The sequence below is a fragment of the Bombina bombina genome, chromosome 8, assembly GCF_027579735.1.
Source record: "Bombina bombina isolate aBomBom1 chromosome 8, aBomBom1.pri, whole genome shotgun sequence".
NCBI classification, from domain to species: domain Eukaryota; kingdom Metazoa; phylum Chordata; class Amphibia; order Anura; family Bombinatoridae; genus Bombina; species Bombina bombina.
In genome coordinates this window covers 319,025,860-319,041,834 of record NC_069506.1, presented here as the reverse complement: position 1 = coordinate 319,041,834, position 15,975 = coordinate 319,025,860, and the positions used below count along the sequence as shown (strand labels likewise).

At 36.1% G+C, this 15,975-nt stretch overlaps 1 protein-coding gene across 1 annotated transcript in view; it reads left to right on the top strand.

Moving 5' to 3' along the window:
- Window positions 1-15,975, top strand: part of GRAMD1B (GRAM domain containing 1B) — a 602,742-nt gene that overhangs the window by 292,633 nt on the left and 294,134 nt on the right. The gene's annotated exons all lie outside the window — the stretch shown is intronic.

Sequence of the window (15,975 nt, the reverse complement as noted above, 5' to 3'; positions counted from 1 at the left end):
AATTTATAAATACCTGGGTTATCATTTCCCTCCCTGTCCATAAACACCCTTGGCAAGGGGTCAGATTCTCCACCAGAACTTGAGGAATTTTCATCAATTGGACAGAGATATCTCGGTGCTCTATGGTTTTTAACTATTTAAAAATGTAAACAAATTAGTTGCACTTTTCATATTATATAATGTAAAATCATATTTAATCCACAATTTAATAGAAAAGAAAAATTATTATTTTGTACATATCTTTTTTAAAAAGACCATATTTCCAATGTTAGAAATAGATTTGATAATCTTTCAAAAATTTTATTTTATTTTATCTAATCGCCTTAATAATAGAATGTGCACAACATACTTTCACACATTCTTTTCTTTTGCAAACATCAAAACAAAGTTGGCTTATAATTCAGTATAAATAGATAAAAGAAAGAATCAGACATATTTTAAAAACCGTGTCATTCTTCAAGGAAGACAGTGTCTACTGTTGAATCCAAAGATTTACATCACTATCTCTTTTTAAACTTGTAAAGTTGAAAACCCAAACAATTAACTTTAGAAACAACACTCAAGATAACTGTGAAAGTAAAATTCTATTAAAATGTGTTAGCCAATCACAATAGACAAATGTACAGCCATAAATCACCAGACTCTGAGCATATCTAGAAATTCTTTTCTCTAAGTGATTTCAAGAGATACAATAAAATTATATAATACAATTAAATTTGATAGTTTTATAAAATAAATGTGTTTTCCAATGCACATGTTATGAAATTGTTAAAAATACAAATGTTATACATACATTTCTGTGTAACATACATTTTAAAAATTAAATCTGGATTATGTCAAAGTCTTACATTTGCGCAGGTAACACCGGATAAGTGTCCTCAATTTAGATTGTCTCCTGTACAAATCATTGTAGCGTTTTAGGCATTGCTTTCTCGTTCTCCTCTGTCCAGATATATATATTCACCTCACTCTTCTTACCATTTCACAGAGAATATTATTTCTCCTATCCTGGTCCAAGGTGTAAATTCTTGGGAAAATATTTTTCCATTGTATAGGAAATTATCAATAGTTCACCTATAGAGAATTTCCTAGATCTTGCCATCTTGCTGTGCTGATTTCTATTTCTAGGGTGTAGCCAAGTAACGGAACTAATTTCAATATAAAAATGCGCAATTACAAGTAATAAAACAATCCAATATTTTAAATCAATATTGATATAGATTTGTATTTGTATAAGTTTCAATATATGTTTCAATATGTATTATAAACTTTTAGTAACTTTTATTTACATCCTAAGCTTTATAATCTTTATCGTATCAATTGTCTCTAATAGTTTCTAAGCAAACATTAACTTTTTACGGTATTGCAACAAATGTATTTTTTTTATGCTAGTATCCAGCAAATATAACAATTGTTACTTTTACAGACAAAACTAACATGTAATAAGAATTTATATAAATATTTATTCAAATTACAATATTTACACATAACCAAACACATGACCGATATTCATTTTATTTTTATTTTTATTTATAAATACTAATGCGACATAGGGATCTTTCCAGAAAAATAAAGTGCACGCCCTTTTTTCTCAACCTTCATGCACAAATTCTTTAAATTAGCTTGTAACGTTAATTTAAGTTTAGTTAAATTGTGGATACCATTTTGCGCACTTTAACTACTCATTTTTAAGATGGCATCATTGCAAGCAGGAAAGACAAAAAGTGGGAGAAGTGTGATGTTCACCCATCGTCAAAATTGTATTTTGGTGAAACAAGTGGTGGAACATTATGAAGAGATCATTGGCTACCAGGCAAGAACTGTTAACCCACAGAGAAAGCGGGCAATATGGACCCAAATTAGCACATCTGTGTCTTCAGAAGGTAGCTTTCCGAAGGATGTAAGGGCATGTCGGAAGAGGGTTAACGACATCAGAAAGAACATAAAAAAAAAGGTATGCCAAGCAAAACAATCGGCTAAAGCAACAGGTGGAGGACCAGGATACAGGGCGGAATTGACTGATTTCGAACAAATTCTCTATGCCAGGATGGGGGATGCAGTTGTGGTCGGCCTGGATGTTCCTGGAGACACAATGGACTTTAGAGGTAAAAAATTTTTTAAATTATTTCTTTGTTTTGTTGGGGGGGGGGGGTGTTCTTACATTTGTAGGTATATTGTGAATTGATAAATTTTTATTTATATTTACAGAACAACATGAGGATGTCTGTGTGGAAGAGGAGGTAAATGCAAAGGAGGACCAACCTTTTGTTCATGAAACCACGTATCAGGAACCTCAACCTTCAACTTCACAAACAAATAGAGATCGAGAAGAAAGCGCATGTAAGCAATATAAAAAATAAATTATGTGTATATCATATCGTGAGTTTGTCAGAGGCTTTTCAAGTACTGTAGAGATAGAAAGATGGATAACACAGGAGGGAAGAGAGATAGAAGGTGAGAGAGATAGAGATCTCAAAAGAGAGGTGTGGGTGATGGAGAGAAAAAGAAAATGGTAGATAGAGAGAGAAAAGAGACTTTGCAGTGTTTGGAGATCGCAAAACATAGGGTTAGAGGGGTGGGTGATGTATAGAGAAATGGGTGTGACTACTGTAATACCAGAAATTGCCCTTTTGAAGGTGCATAATAAAAAGCAATATTAAGCCCAAATAAATAACCAAACAAAATATATATTCTTATGAACCTTGTAACGGAATTTATTTGTAATCGAGCAAACAATGTTTGTATGGGTATTGAAATTCTTCTATGTTTGTATGGGTATTGGGTATTGAAATTCTTCGGTGTTTGTATGTGTATTGAAATTTTTTTATTTTGATATACATATTGTTATTTTGCGAGATTAAGGATAATACCTATTGTTTAAAACAAATTTGTTGTTCAATGATTGGAAATCTTTTCAAAGAACTGTGAAGTTATGTAAATTTTGAGTATCAACAATAATGTATTGATACAAACCAATTAAATTTCGTTTGTCAATCAACCAAAAATTAATTTAAACTAGTTTGACCTCAACGATAATTTACATTTTTCCAAGGCGATAGGATTTTAACTTAAAAAAACCACAATAAATTTAAATGATCAATTTGTTAAAAGTTTTATTGATTTTATGTTTTTGGATTCTATCATTCCTATCAAATTACATGGTGCTTGATGCATAAATACCCTAAATTTGTTATCAATCAAAAATATTTTTGAATGAACGCATGTGTACATAGAAATCTCAAAAATTGAAAATATAGTTTGTTAACCCTTTTATTTCTCAACAGGTGTTAGAGCATTGCTTCAAACTATGCAAGATAGTTCAATTGCATTATATGATGGTATGTATGGAAATTGTAAATTTTAAAGGTTAGATATGGTTGTTTTTATTTTATTTAATTTTTTTAAAAATTTTATTTTTGTTTTTGAAGAAGAACAGGTCGAATTGACACTGCAACCACTAGTCGAGGACACCATCAATCAAGACGATGATGATGATGAGACACAAATACATGGTCACACACAGGAGGGACCAACACCACCTGATTTAAATACACCTGCTGCGAGTCCAATGGTCAACGAATCTGACATTGAGGAAACAGCCGAAGAAGTCAGACAACCTCCAATTACAGAGCGAACCAATGACATACAGGCACTGACAGATATGGCATCCTCATTTAGACATGAACAAAGTGCTTTTTTTAAGGAACTCATTGAATTACAGAAACAAAGGAACAATATTCTGAAACGTGATTCAGAAATAAAAAGTGAATATTATAAATTTTTTTTAGAAATTATGAATCGTAGATCTCAGAATTGATACACAGAATCCCAAAAATTAAGTGTATATATTTTCTGGCTTTTATATTTTGTTGTGCTTTACATTTATTTTCGCTTTGTTTGTTTGAAAGTTTGTATTATTAATATTTATATATAGTTTGGTTTGGTTATATTTTCATTAAAGATATTTATCCCTTAATAAAAGAAAAGATTTTTGATAAATAAGCAAAAGTTTTATTTTTTCAAATGGGTGGAGTTAACTTCAATATCAAAGACTTATGTACATTTCTTATAAAAGAATTCAAACTCAGGGTGATGACATGTATTCTGAAAAAAAATAAAAATAAATATTAGTAATTCAAATACAGAAAATTTAATAAAATAATACACAATGCTAAATAATTTGCAATAATACTTACATGAAAAATATCTTTCAATAATTTCCAATCGATTTTGTACACCTGCCCTTGTAGTGTGTCTGCCTATAATGTCTTGAGGGATATAAGTGTCATCTGTGGGATCATTGGGACACTCCTCCTCTAAATTGCCTTGGGAAATTGCAATGTTGTGCAACATGCATGCAACTAGAATTATATCATTACATTTTTCTGGCGAATATTGAAGTGCTCCTCCAGACCTATCCAAAACTCTGAAACGCATTTTTAAAACCCCAAAAGTTCGTTCTATAGCACTTCTTGTGCTACGGTGGGATTCATTAAATTTAACCGGATAACCACTATCACCTATTTTTTAAAATGAAATAAATAATTTAAACATTACAATTAATCATAATTCATATATATATTTATGACATGTGATATGTAAAAAGTGCAAATCCCCCCCAAAAAATAAAAAAAATACAGAGAACTGATTTCATTATAATTAGATTATATGAAAATAAGTTCATATTTACCTAATAGCCAACCGTGTGGCATGTTGCCCTGTTCAAAAGTAGAAAATAGTGCAGATTGTTTTAGGATGTGGAAATCATGACATGATCCAGGAAACCCAGATCGAACAGCCCAAATTCTAAGGTTTGCATCACACACAGCCTGTATGTTTAGGGAATGAAAGCTTTTCCTGTTCCTATATTGCTCCTCCCTTAGGGATGGTGGTCTAAGAGCAATATGGGTGCAATCTATAGCACCAAGAACATTGGGCATACCGGCTACTTGGTAAAAGGTGGACTTCACTGTATGCCATTCATGCACATTCCTAGGAACATAAATAAATGTAGAAAGATGTTTTAGAATTGCTTTTAAAACAATTGTTAAATGGCGGCAAAATGAAGGCTGACTCATGCCCACAACATCACTGGATACAGCCTGAAAAGATCCGGTTGCCAAAAAATGTAAAACTGCGAGTAATTTCAAAAGTCCAGGTATTGCCCTTGTTCTTCTGGTTCGGGGATCAATGTCATTTTTAATCAGAGAATATAGATTCAGTATGCTTTCTCGGTTTATCCTGAATTTGCGCTTAATTTCACGATCGGATAATGCCTCAAGTCCACAACGGGGCAAAAACAATCAAGGAACTCTTTGCCGTCTCCGGAACATATTTCCATCATTTTCACGATCTTCCTGGGACTGAGCAAGAGAAATAGCGGGCAAAATAAAAAAAAAAACTCCATCTTCTATGAATAAAATATGGGAGTAAATTCAAAGTTCTCCTACTTGGTTATGGAGTATTTTCACGGTCGGATTTATAGGAGAATTATAGGTTCTCCTTTGGCGCAAAATAATGATAAATATGATTTTCGGTGATTCGTTGGGAGTATTTCTAAAAATACGACTGAAATCCATTGTTTTTTGGCTGTATTTGGCGCACCTGTGCGCCTTGGTGAGAGCGAAAAAATGGTCGCATTTTTAGGTCGTATTACAGCTTATTTTGGGCGTAAAATGTGTTGATAAATAGGAGAATAAATCCGACAGAGTAATTATAGGCGCAAAAGTAGGAGAATTATGATGATAAATAGAGCCCTATATGTTTTTATTGAACTTGTATCATAATTTGCATCTTATGGGAGGTTACTGAAAATGAAGAGATAGAGGACTTCAAGGATTATTAAGTGATTAGTATCACACCAGTGTGGTCAGAATGCTGGCAAATCTGAGAGTAATTGGAATATATTTTAATGGATGTAAGGTTTGTATATAGATACAGTATCTGTTCACTACTGGTTGCCAGGAGAAAACCTCTTTGGACCAGCCCATAGCAAGCATTTGTATATGGTTCTGCCTATGCTCACACTATAAGAAAGGGCAGTATGTGAGTGCAGTACTTAGTCTGACTTCTTGATATGTTCACATGAGGGTGGCAAAATGCTGCAAATGTATAGTGACCAGTGACCAGTGTATATAGTGACCAGTGTAGCTACAGCAATCCCATATGTGTAGAGAGATAGGGCAGTGTAATGTGACTTTATGTCTTTGTTCTGTCTCATCTGTATCATAGCTGCACTCTTTGGATGAGAGAGCAAGGCATTGTATTGTATAGTGCATTGCAGCCCCCTCTGACAGTCAAGGAGTTAACTCTACCTCTATATCTGGGCTATTTTAACAGGCATAAAATCAAGTCCATAATCTACATTTTACGTGTCAGGATGTAGTCGTCTGTCACATATACTTTTCTTTTTTTTCATCCAGTCATATACAAGTCTCGGTTGTATTGGGTGCAGCTGAACTTTGTGTGTAATTTGAACTAGTTTCTGAGTACATGACCAAAACAAATTGAAGGAGAGTTGGTGTTTCTTTGATCTGATTTAATGATAAAATGTTTTGATCATCTTTACACTAGCAGAATTGTTTGTGTGTGATTGTGTATTTTTTAAAGGTTTTATTGTAATAATTTGTCATTTGTTAAATTAAAACTAATTTTCCTAAGTTTAGAGGGATATTAGAGCATATATGGTTAAACACATATGTAAAGTCCCACTTGTGAGTGATAACCATTGCAGCTCACAAGAGCACATGACAAATCAGCCAATCAGAAGCAGAAGTTACGTGACCCACCAATCACAAGCCATATTCTCGTTGGGAGCTAAGTACATAGGTATCTAGGGTAACAGTAACAGGATTGGATTGGGCTGGCGGGGCAGGGTGCCAATTGCCCGCCAGGCCAGAGTCGGTGCTGGTGCCTGTACAGTGCTCACAAAACCGTTTACTTTTCATAGCTGTGTACATGGGATGTATCTGGTGTGCACAGTAAATCTCCATACAGGGCATTTGCAGTGTGCACAAATTATTCAGCCTTTTACTTTTATTTCATATATTATCAAACATAACATTTTAAAGGGTTGCGTTGCTATAACTAGGTTTTACTAATCTCCTGGGCCAAAAATTGACAGCAAAATGATATGGTCTGACAGCATTTGCACTAGACAGTCCCTTCTAAAGTATCCTACAACTACCAAATTATTCCAAAGTTATTCAGAAAGATTTTTATAAAGTGCTGCTATTAACCATGACTGGGGCTGACTGAAATCATTTCCAAACCATTAAGGTCTCTTAAAATCTCATTTAAAAATATGTACTAGACCACAACTCAGTACAAAGGCAACAAACACATTTTCTATCTTTACATCAAAAAAACGGAACCCACTCTGTTCATTTCTGCAAAGTAATTGGCATAAAAAATATGAACATTATTATATGAAATTGTGTGAGAGACTATTAAAGGGACATGGTATAAAAAAGTCTAATAGTTCTTTGTTGTTTTTAAATTGGGTTTTACTGAATAGGTTCAACTTTTTCAGTGGGGATGGTCTGTCTCAGCCAGTGACTAGTAGAGTTTTTCGAGTTGGTTGCACATAATCATGCACTTCCTGTTAGTGCCACTTGAAATATAAACCGTTTTTACATAATATTTTTCAGAAAAAAAAATTATATATTTTAATATATTTAGGTGCCACTCTTTTCTATACATGATAAAAATGTTTGAGTAATATTTTCCTTAAAGACATATTTTTTACACAGAAATTGAAGAGATTTTGTACTTAAAGAGACAGTATTTAGATATTTAGGCTCAGATTACAAGTGGAACAATATTGATAGAGCAGGGTGCACTATCAATATCGTGGGCCCACATTAAAGGGACACTGAACTCAATTTTTTTCTTTCTTGATTCAGAAAAAGCATGCAATTTTAAGCAACTTTCTAATTTACTCCTATTATCAATTTTTATTTGTTGTCTTGCTATGTTTATTTGAAAAAGAAGGCATCTAAGCTTTTTTTTGGTTCAGACTCTGGACAGCATTTTTTTTAATTGGTGGGTGAATTGATCCACCAATCAGCAAGGACAACCCAGGTTGTTCACCAAAAATGGGTCGGCATCTAAAATTAGATACCAAGAGACTGAAGAAAATGTGATACTAGGAGTAAATTAGAAAGTTGCTTAAAATTTCATGCTCAATATGAATCACAAAAGAAAAAAATTGGGTTCAGTGTCCCTTTAAGAATAGTTTGATATTAAGTCCCAGGCTTGGGCTGAGCATAAGGCATACAGGGCATTTGCCCGATGGGCCGGGGCTAGTTGCAGGCTGAGGTTTGATGCCTTAGCTCCTCCCAATCTATCCAGCAGTATTATTTGTATATGATACAGGGCTAACCTGACCTTCCCTGCTTCTTGCTGCCTTTCTGTGTCTGAGAGCCAGGTCAGGGCCGGTCTTGCCCCACTGAGGTGCCTGTTATTTGGAACTATGACTGCACAGGCTCATAAGTGATAATGGTTATTCTTTTATGGGAACTTCAATAGCTTCTGGCTTTTTATAATTCAGTTTTTTTTTTACGATTTAATGACAGACGGTTTGTAAAATACAGTGGCAGAGAAGTGTTACAAATGCAAATTTTTTTTTTCTATATAATAATAATAATAAGTGCATTATATTACTAATACTGGTGTATGGTTAAATAACAAAAGGTGAGATTGGGCTTCTCTGTCCCAGTCCGGCCCTGTTAAGTCTCTGGTAAAAAAATAATTATTAGAGAATGTTAGTGTGGCCTGAATTTTTTATACTTTCAATGGATATCACTACCACACCAAACACAGCTCAAATTACATGTGGTTAAACGATATCCGACTTCCAGATGTTAGCGCACCCAAAGCTTTCGTTTCTGTGCTGTCATTTTTACTTCTGTGCTCTACTTGTAATCTAGGCCTTAGTGTTTTAGGAGATGTCCTTTATATTTTTATTTTTAAATATTTAAAGGAACCACTAAATACAGTAGAATTGTATAATCAGTAAATGCAAAAGCACTTATTAGTTTAAACCTCAAATCGTTTTCTTTGTAACACATTTTAAAGTAAGTTCTACTTTCACTCCATCTGCATCATGTGACAGCCATCAGCCAATCACAAAATGCATATACGTAAATCTTTTGAATCTTGCCCATGCTCAGTAGAAGCTGGTGCCACAGTAAGTGTGCATATAAAAAGGTTTTGCAAATTTAGATATTGGACGTGAATTGGAAAGTTGTTTAAAATTCATTGTTTGCCTTTCATTGCCATAAATAATATATTATTATTATATAAAGCTATGTTGAGATTGTCCTGGAATTAATTCACTGACATCCAAGTAACTTATAAGATAAGTAAATTCATTTTGTGCAGATTCTTTTTGCAACAGCTCCTTCAGCTGAAAAAATGAATAAAGAAATAGTAGCGATCTACCAGTAACGAACATAAGCATAGTAGTTTGTTCTATGGCGAGTTACCACCTAGGAGAAGCAGCCTCTTTTAGTTCCTGGCAGATTGCTTCCCTTTCTGGGCCTGATATTCAAAACCTCGCCGTCATGGAGAGAAATCACACATCATCTTTTTTTAGACCTTGCAGTATAATGTTGGAGTCTCTGTTTCACATAAAGAACATACATTTTTCAAGATACAATTTGCGTTTCTAAAAATGTTTTAAGGGCCTTGCCGTACCTAGGAGACTACTAAGATCGTCTCGCCTGTGCAGTGAGGTTTTCTATATTAGGCCCTCTGTATGAAGTAGCTGAAAAATGCTTTTCATACTTAGGCTACAGCAGGGATGGCAAACCTGTGACTACAGTGCCCATTTAAAACAAATCTGCTGACCCCCATACTGCTTGATTCATCTGTTTGCAATTGTAGTACTTAAAGGGATAGAAAACCCAAAAATGTTATTTCTTTCTAATGACACGGTGAGTCCACGGATCATCATAATTACTATTGGGAATATCACTCCTGGCCTGTAGGAAGAGGCAAAGAGCACCACAGCCAAAGCTGTTAAATACCACTCCCCTTACCCACAACCCCCATTTATTCTCTTTGCTTGTAGTTACAAGGAGGTGGTAAAGTTAGGTGTCTGATTCTTCAATCAAGAGTTTTTTTATTTTTAAAGCAGAGCAAGTTTGCTTTGTCTTCCTTTGGGGCTTTAGCCGTAGTCCACTTCAGTCTCTTCAGTAGATCAGTGGTGGCTTTTAAGCTTTTGGGAACTTGGGGGGGTATAATCCCCTCTGTGCCTCCCAGGATGTTGCTGCTGCCCTTTTTGGTAAAAGACTATGTAGGTTTACTTAGTCTTTTTTCTATGTCCACAGGTCCATGTTAGGAAGGAATCCTTTCAAGCCTAGTGAGCTGCCTTACTGCCGGGCAGTCTGTGTTGGTGCTATTTTTATTTCCCTGCTGAGGAAAGCACAGGAAAAGGTTTGGCACTCATGGGGTTAATCCTGCTTATGTGCAGGTACTTTATTATGGCAGCATTTGTTGTTCGTGGGGCACTGTGTTAGGATGGCTCTGTTAGGGTGTTGTTTAGTATCCCTATTTGGGCTCATGTTTTTTTGTATTTTAAGAGTGTGCTGACTTGTTCTTTATTTAGGTCCGTTCTCTGTAGCATATTGGGTATAAGCATTGCATATGATGTGGGAATCCTGGGTTCTATACCCCATAGGCATTCAACAATTATTTTTGAGTTATGTGTGATGTTGTTACTGGGGAGCGTATCTCGCCCTTTCTGTTCCTCCCGGCGGCTAATGCCGACCGGGACGCGGTGTGGCATGCCCACGATGGGCAGAGCTGTTTTTGGTGTGAGTTTCCTTGCGTTATCCCTTCAGTACTACGGAGCAGTGGTGTGAACATCCTGTTTTGCTGCAGTCTGTTTGTTACAGTGTGTGCAGACCGGGTGCCGTTTGGCTCATTGAAGTCTGGATTTTGCTTCTTGTTCCGGTTGGAGGGGGTCAGGTAAGCACCTCAGCAAAAGTATTGTTGAGGTGTAGAGGTGTGCTGCAGGGGTCCTGGGTTCATTGCCTGCATTTAAGAATGTTTTATTAAAGTGGTACAACGTTATTTAAAGAGACAGTAACGTTTTATTTTGGAAATTTATTTTTTTTGAGTTAATTTGTGTGTATGATGGACCAAGAGGACTTACAAGCTGTGACCTGTAATTTATGCTTAGATGCTAATGTAGAACCTCCTATCCCTTTCTCTCCCTCATGTATAGAGAGAACTGTTCAGCATAGGGATAGTCTTCGTTTTCCAGGGAGACTGTTGTTCAGGAGCCTCCTGTTCAAGCTGTAGCGCAGCTTTCTCCCCATTCATCCCAATCTCAATCCTCTTCACATGCAGTGCCCTGTGTTTCGTCTCGGGTTGTTTTTTCTTTACAGGATTTGTCTACTCACATATCTTCTGCTATATCTGAGGCCTTGTCTGCTTTTCCTGTGTTGCAGGGTAAGCGAAAAAGGATTTCTGATTCTGTTGCAGTTATGTCTAATGTTTCTTCCCACAAGACTGAGGAAGAAGATATTTCAATAGCGTCTGAAGGTGAAATTTCAGACTCAGATAGTGTCTCTCCTTTGGCTGATTCTGAGGTTGTTTCTTTCAGATTTAAGCTGGAGTACCTCCGTTTGTTACTCAGGGAGGTTTTGGCTACTTTGGATGATTCTGATTCGACGGTCATAGTTACTCCCAAGAAGGCTAGCAAACTTAACACATTTTTTGATGTTCCTTCTGTGGCGGAAGTTTTTCCTGTTCCAGATAGGGTTTCAGAAATTATTTCACGGGAATGGGAGAAGCCTGGAATTCCTTTCTCTCCTTCTCCTATTTTTAGGAAGATGTTTCCTATTGCAGATTCTTTTAAGGAATCCTGGCAGACGGTTCCTAAGGTAGAGGGAGCTATTTCCACTTTGGCTAAGAGGACCACTATTCCTATTAAGGATAGTTGTTCTTTTAAGGATCCCATGGATAAGAAGTTGGAGGCAGTCTGCTGGGTTGGGGAGCTGTCTAGGGTTCTCTGAAGGCTCAGGGCCTGTGGACCCGGGAGGAATCGGTTCTTCCTATAAATGTCTTAGAATTGAGGGCAATCTTCAATGCTCTTCTAGCCTGGCCTCATTTGGCTTCAACCCAGGTCATCAGATTTCAGTCGGACAATATAACGTCTGTGGCTTATTTCAATCGTCAAGGGGGAACTCGGCGTTCCTTGGCAATGAAGGGGAGGCTCACAATTGCTGTCTGTCTGCGATCCACATTCCAGGGGTGGACAATTGGGAAGCTGATTTTCTGAGCAGACAGACTTTCCATCCGGGGGAGTGGGAACTTCATCCGGAGGTCTTTTCCAGTTTTATTCTCTAATAAATTGGATCTTATGGCATCTCGTCACAATGCCAAGCTTCCGAAGTACGGATCAAGGTCAAGGGATCCTTAAGCTGTTCTAATAGATGCTCTAGCAGTTCCTTGGAAGTTCAGTCTGGCATACGTGTTTCCTCCGTTTGCCCTTCTTCCTCAGGTCATTGCTCGGATCAGACAAGAGAGGGCGTCAGTGATTCTCATTGCTGCAGCTTGGCCTTGCAGGATCTGGTATGCAGATCTGGTGGAGATGTCATCGTCTCAACTGTGGAGTCTTCCGTTAAGGAAGGACTTTCTACTTCAGGGACCCTTCCTTCGTCCAAATCTCGTTTCTCTGAAGCTGACTGCCTGGAGAATGGTTTTTCTGAGTCTGTTATTGAGACTATGATTCAGGTGCGTAAGCCTGTGACTAGAAAAATTTATTACAAGATATGGCGTAAATATCTGTATTGTTGTGAATCTAAGGGCTACTCTTGGAGTAGAGTTAGGATTCCTAGGATTTTGTATTTTCTCCAGGAGGGTCTGGAGAAAGGTTTGTCTGCTAGTACCCTGAAGGGTCAAATTTCTGCTTTATCTATTTTGTTACATAAACGTCTGGCGGATGTGCCAGACGTTCAGTCTTTGTGTCAGGCTTTGGTTAGAATCCTGCCTATGTTTAAGATTGTGACTCCTCCTTGGAGTCTTAATTTACTTCTGAGAGTTCTTCAACAGGCTCCGTTTAAGCCTATGTATTCTTTGGATATTAAGTTGTTAACCTGGAAGGTTTTGTTTTTGGTCTCAGAACTTTCTGCGCTGCAGTGCGAGTCTCCTTTCCTTATTTTTCATTCTGATAAGGTAGTACTTCGTAATGCTTTAGGTTTTCTTCCCAAGGTTGTTTCTGATAAGAATATTAATCAAGAAATTGTTGTTCCTTCTTTGTTTCCTAATCCTCCTTCTCATAAGGAACGTTTGTTACACAACTTGGATGTAGTTTGTGCATTGAAATATTATTTGCAGGCGACTAAGGATTTTCGCCAGTCTTCTTCTTTATTTGTTGTTTTCTGGAAAACGTAAAGGTCAGAAAGCTACGGCTACTTCTCTTTCTTGTTGGTTGAGGAGTGTTATTCACTTGACATATGAGACTGCTGGTCAGCAGCCTCCTGAGAAAATCAGCTCATTCTACGAGGGCTGTTTCTTCTACTTGGGCTTTCAAAAATGGGGCTTCTGTGGATCAGATTTGCAAGGCTGCCACTTAGTCATCTTTACATACTTTTTCTAAATTTTACAAATTTGATACTTTTGCTTCAGCTGAGGCTGTTTTTGGGAGAAAGGTTCTTCAAGCAGTGGTGCCTTCAGTTTAGGTCCGCCTGTCTTGTCCCTCCCTTATCATCTGTGTCCTCTAGCTTGGGTATTGATTCCTAATAGTAATTATGATGATCCGTCGACTCACCGTGTCATTAGAAAGAAAATTAAATTTATGCTTACCTGATAAATTTGTTTCTTTCTTGACACGGTCCACGGCCCGCCCTGTATTTTCAGACAGTTTATTTTTTCATAAACCTCAGGCACCTCTGCACCTTATATTACTTCCTTTCTCCTTTCCCTTTGGTCGAATGACTGGGGATTGTGGATAAGGGGAGTGGTATTTAACAGCTTTGGCTGTGGTGCTCTTTGCCTCCTCCGGCAAGCCAGGAGTGATATTCCCAATATTAATTATGATGATCCGTGGACTCACCGTGTCAAGAAAGAAACAAATTTATCAGGTAAGCATACATTTTATTTTTATGATTTGGATAGAACATAACATTTTAAACAACTTTCCAATTTACTTCTATTGTCAAATTTGTTTCATTCTCTTGTTATCCATTGCTGAAGGAACAGCATTGCACTACTGGCAGGAAACTGAACACATCTATTTAGCCAATCACAAGAGACAAATGTGTGCAGGCACCAATTAGCAGCAGCTCCCACTAGTGTAGGATATGTGTGTATTCATTTTTTAACAAGGGATACTAAAAGAATGAAGCATATTTGAAAATAGAAGTGAATTGAAAAGTGTCTTAAAATTACATGCTGTATCTGAATCATGCAAGTTTAATTTTTCCTTTCCTATCCCTTTAATACATTTATTTTTCTTATGAATCAGTGTCTATATAGTGTCTATATAGACTTACATTGCTGGTATATATTATGGATGTATAAGGAACAAAGAAATATAATGTTTCTTTAATGTCTCTTTTTAAGACTATTATTGTCAATTTGGGTGACACATTTTTATAAAGTCTTATCACCCTTGGTCCAAAGCATATGCTATAAACTGTGCATAAGTGAGGAGATGCGCTCCTCAGAATTACACAATATTTAATGGTTTTGATTAAGACTTAGCATTGCAGAATCTTTTGGTGCTCTACAAATTGATAATAATAATTAAGATAAGATTAAAATATATGTTAACAGAACATAATGCCATAATTTCCATTCTTGATTTTAAATAATTTAGGCAGGTTTTTTTAATTATTTTTTTAAGCCCATTAAATTGTCTTTTTCTGCCTCAGAAATATTAGTCGTAAAGAATTATTTATGAAAACTTTTATGAAAAGTAAATGCCACTGCTTAAAAGGACTCTAAACCCAATTTTATTTCTTTCATGATTCAGCAATTTTAAGCAACTTTCTTATTTACTCCTATTATCAATTTTTCTTTGTTCTCTTGCTATCTTTATTTGTAAAGCATGCATTTAAAGCTTAGGAGCTGGGCCATTTTTGGTTCAGAACCTGGTTTGCGCTTGCTGATTGGTGGCTAAATGTAGCCACCAATAAGCAAGTTCTATCCAGGGTACTGAGCCTAAAATGGGCCGGTTCACAAGTTTAAATTCCCACTTTTTAAAATAAAGATACCAAGAAAATGAATAGAAATTAATAATAGGAGTAATTTAGAATGTTGCTTAAAATTGCATGCTGTATTCATATCCTATAAGAAAAAAAAATGGGTTTAGTATCCCTTTAGTTATGTTTAAAACTAAGATATTTAATTATATAAATTGGTATGCACCTGAATCAGTAGGCAGTCATACATACTGCTCCTGAGTATGAGCGGTTATAAGACCAGGAGGTTGGAAAGTGGTGGAGGTAGGCAAATCCTTTTGGAGGGAGGAGAAATATTAATAATAAAAATAATTTTACAGTGCTAGTGCTTAGTTGAATGCAAAAATATCAATCGGACTCCTCTTGAATATAAACTCTTAAAAACATTTTTAATACGCTGTTGGTGTCCAAGTTCTTATTTGCCCTTTTTTGTAATATTAGTTTTGTTTAACCAGGATATTGTTGTATGCTAGGGCAGACATAGGAGCTATGCCACACACAGGAAAATGGACTAATCATTATGGTGTAGCTGAATGTGTATCCGAAAATATTCCTTAAGGGACACAATACCCTTTTTTTCTTTCTTTCTTGATTCAGATAGAACATACAATTTTAAACAACTTTCCAATTATTTCTATTAACCAATTTGATTTATTCTTTTTGTATCCTTTGTTGAAAAACATACATAGGTAGGCTCAGGAGCTAGCTGGTGATTGGTGGCTGCAAATATTTTCCTCTTGTCATTGGACAAACTCCCAGTAGTGCATTACTGCTTCTT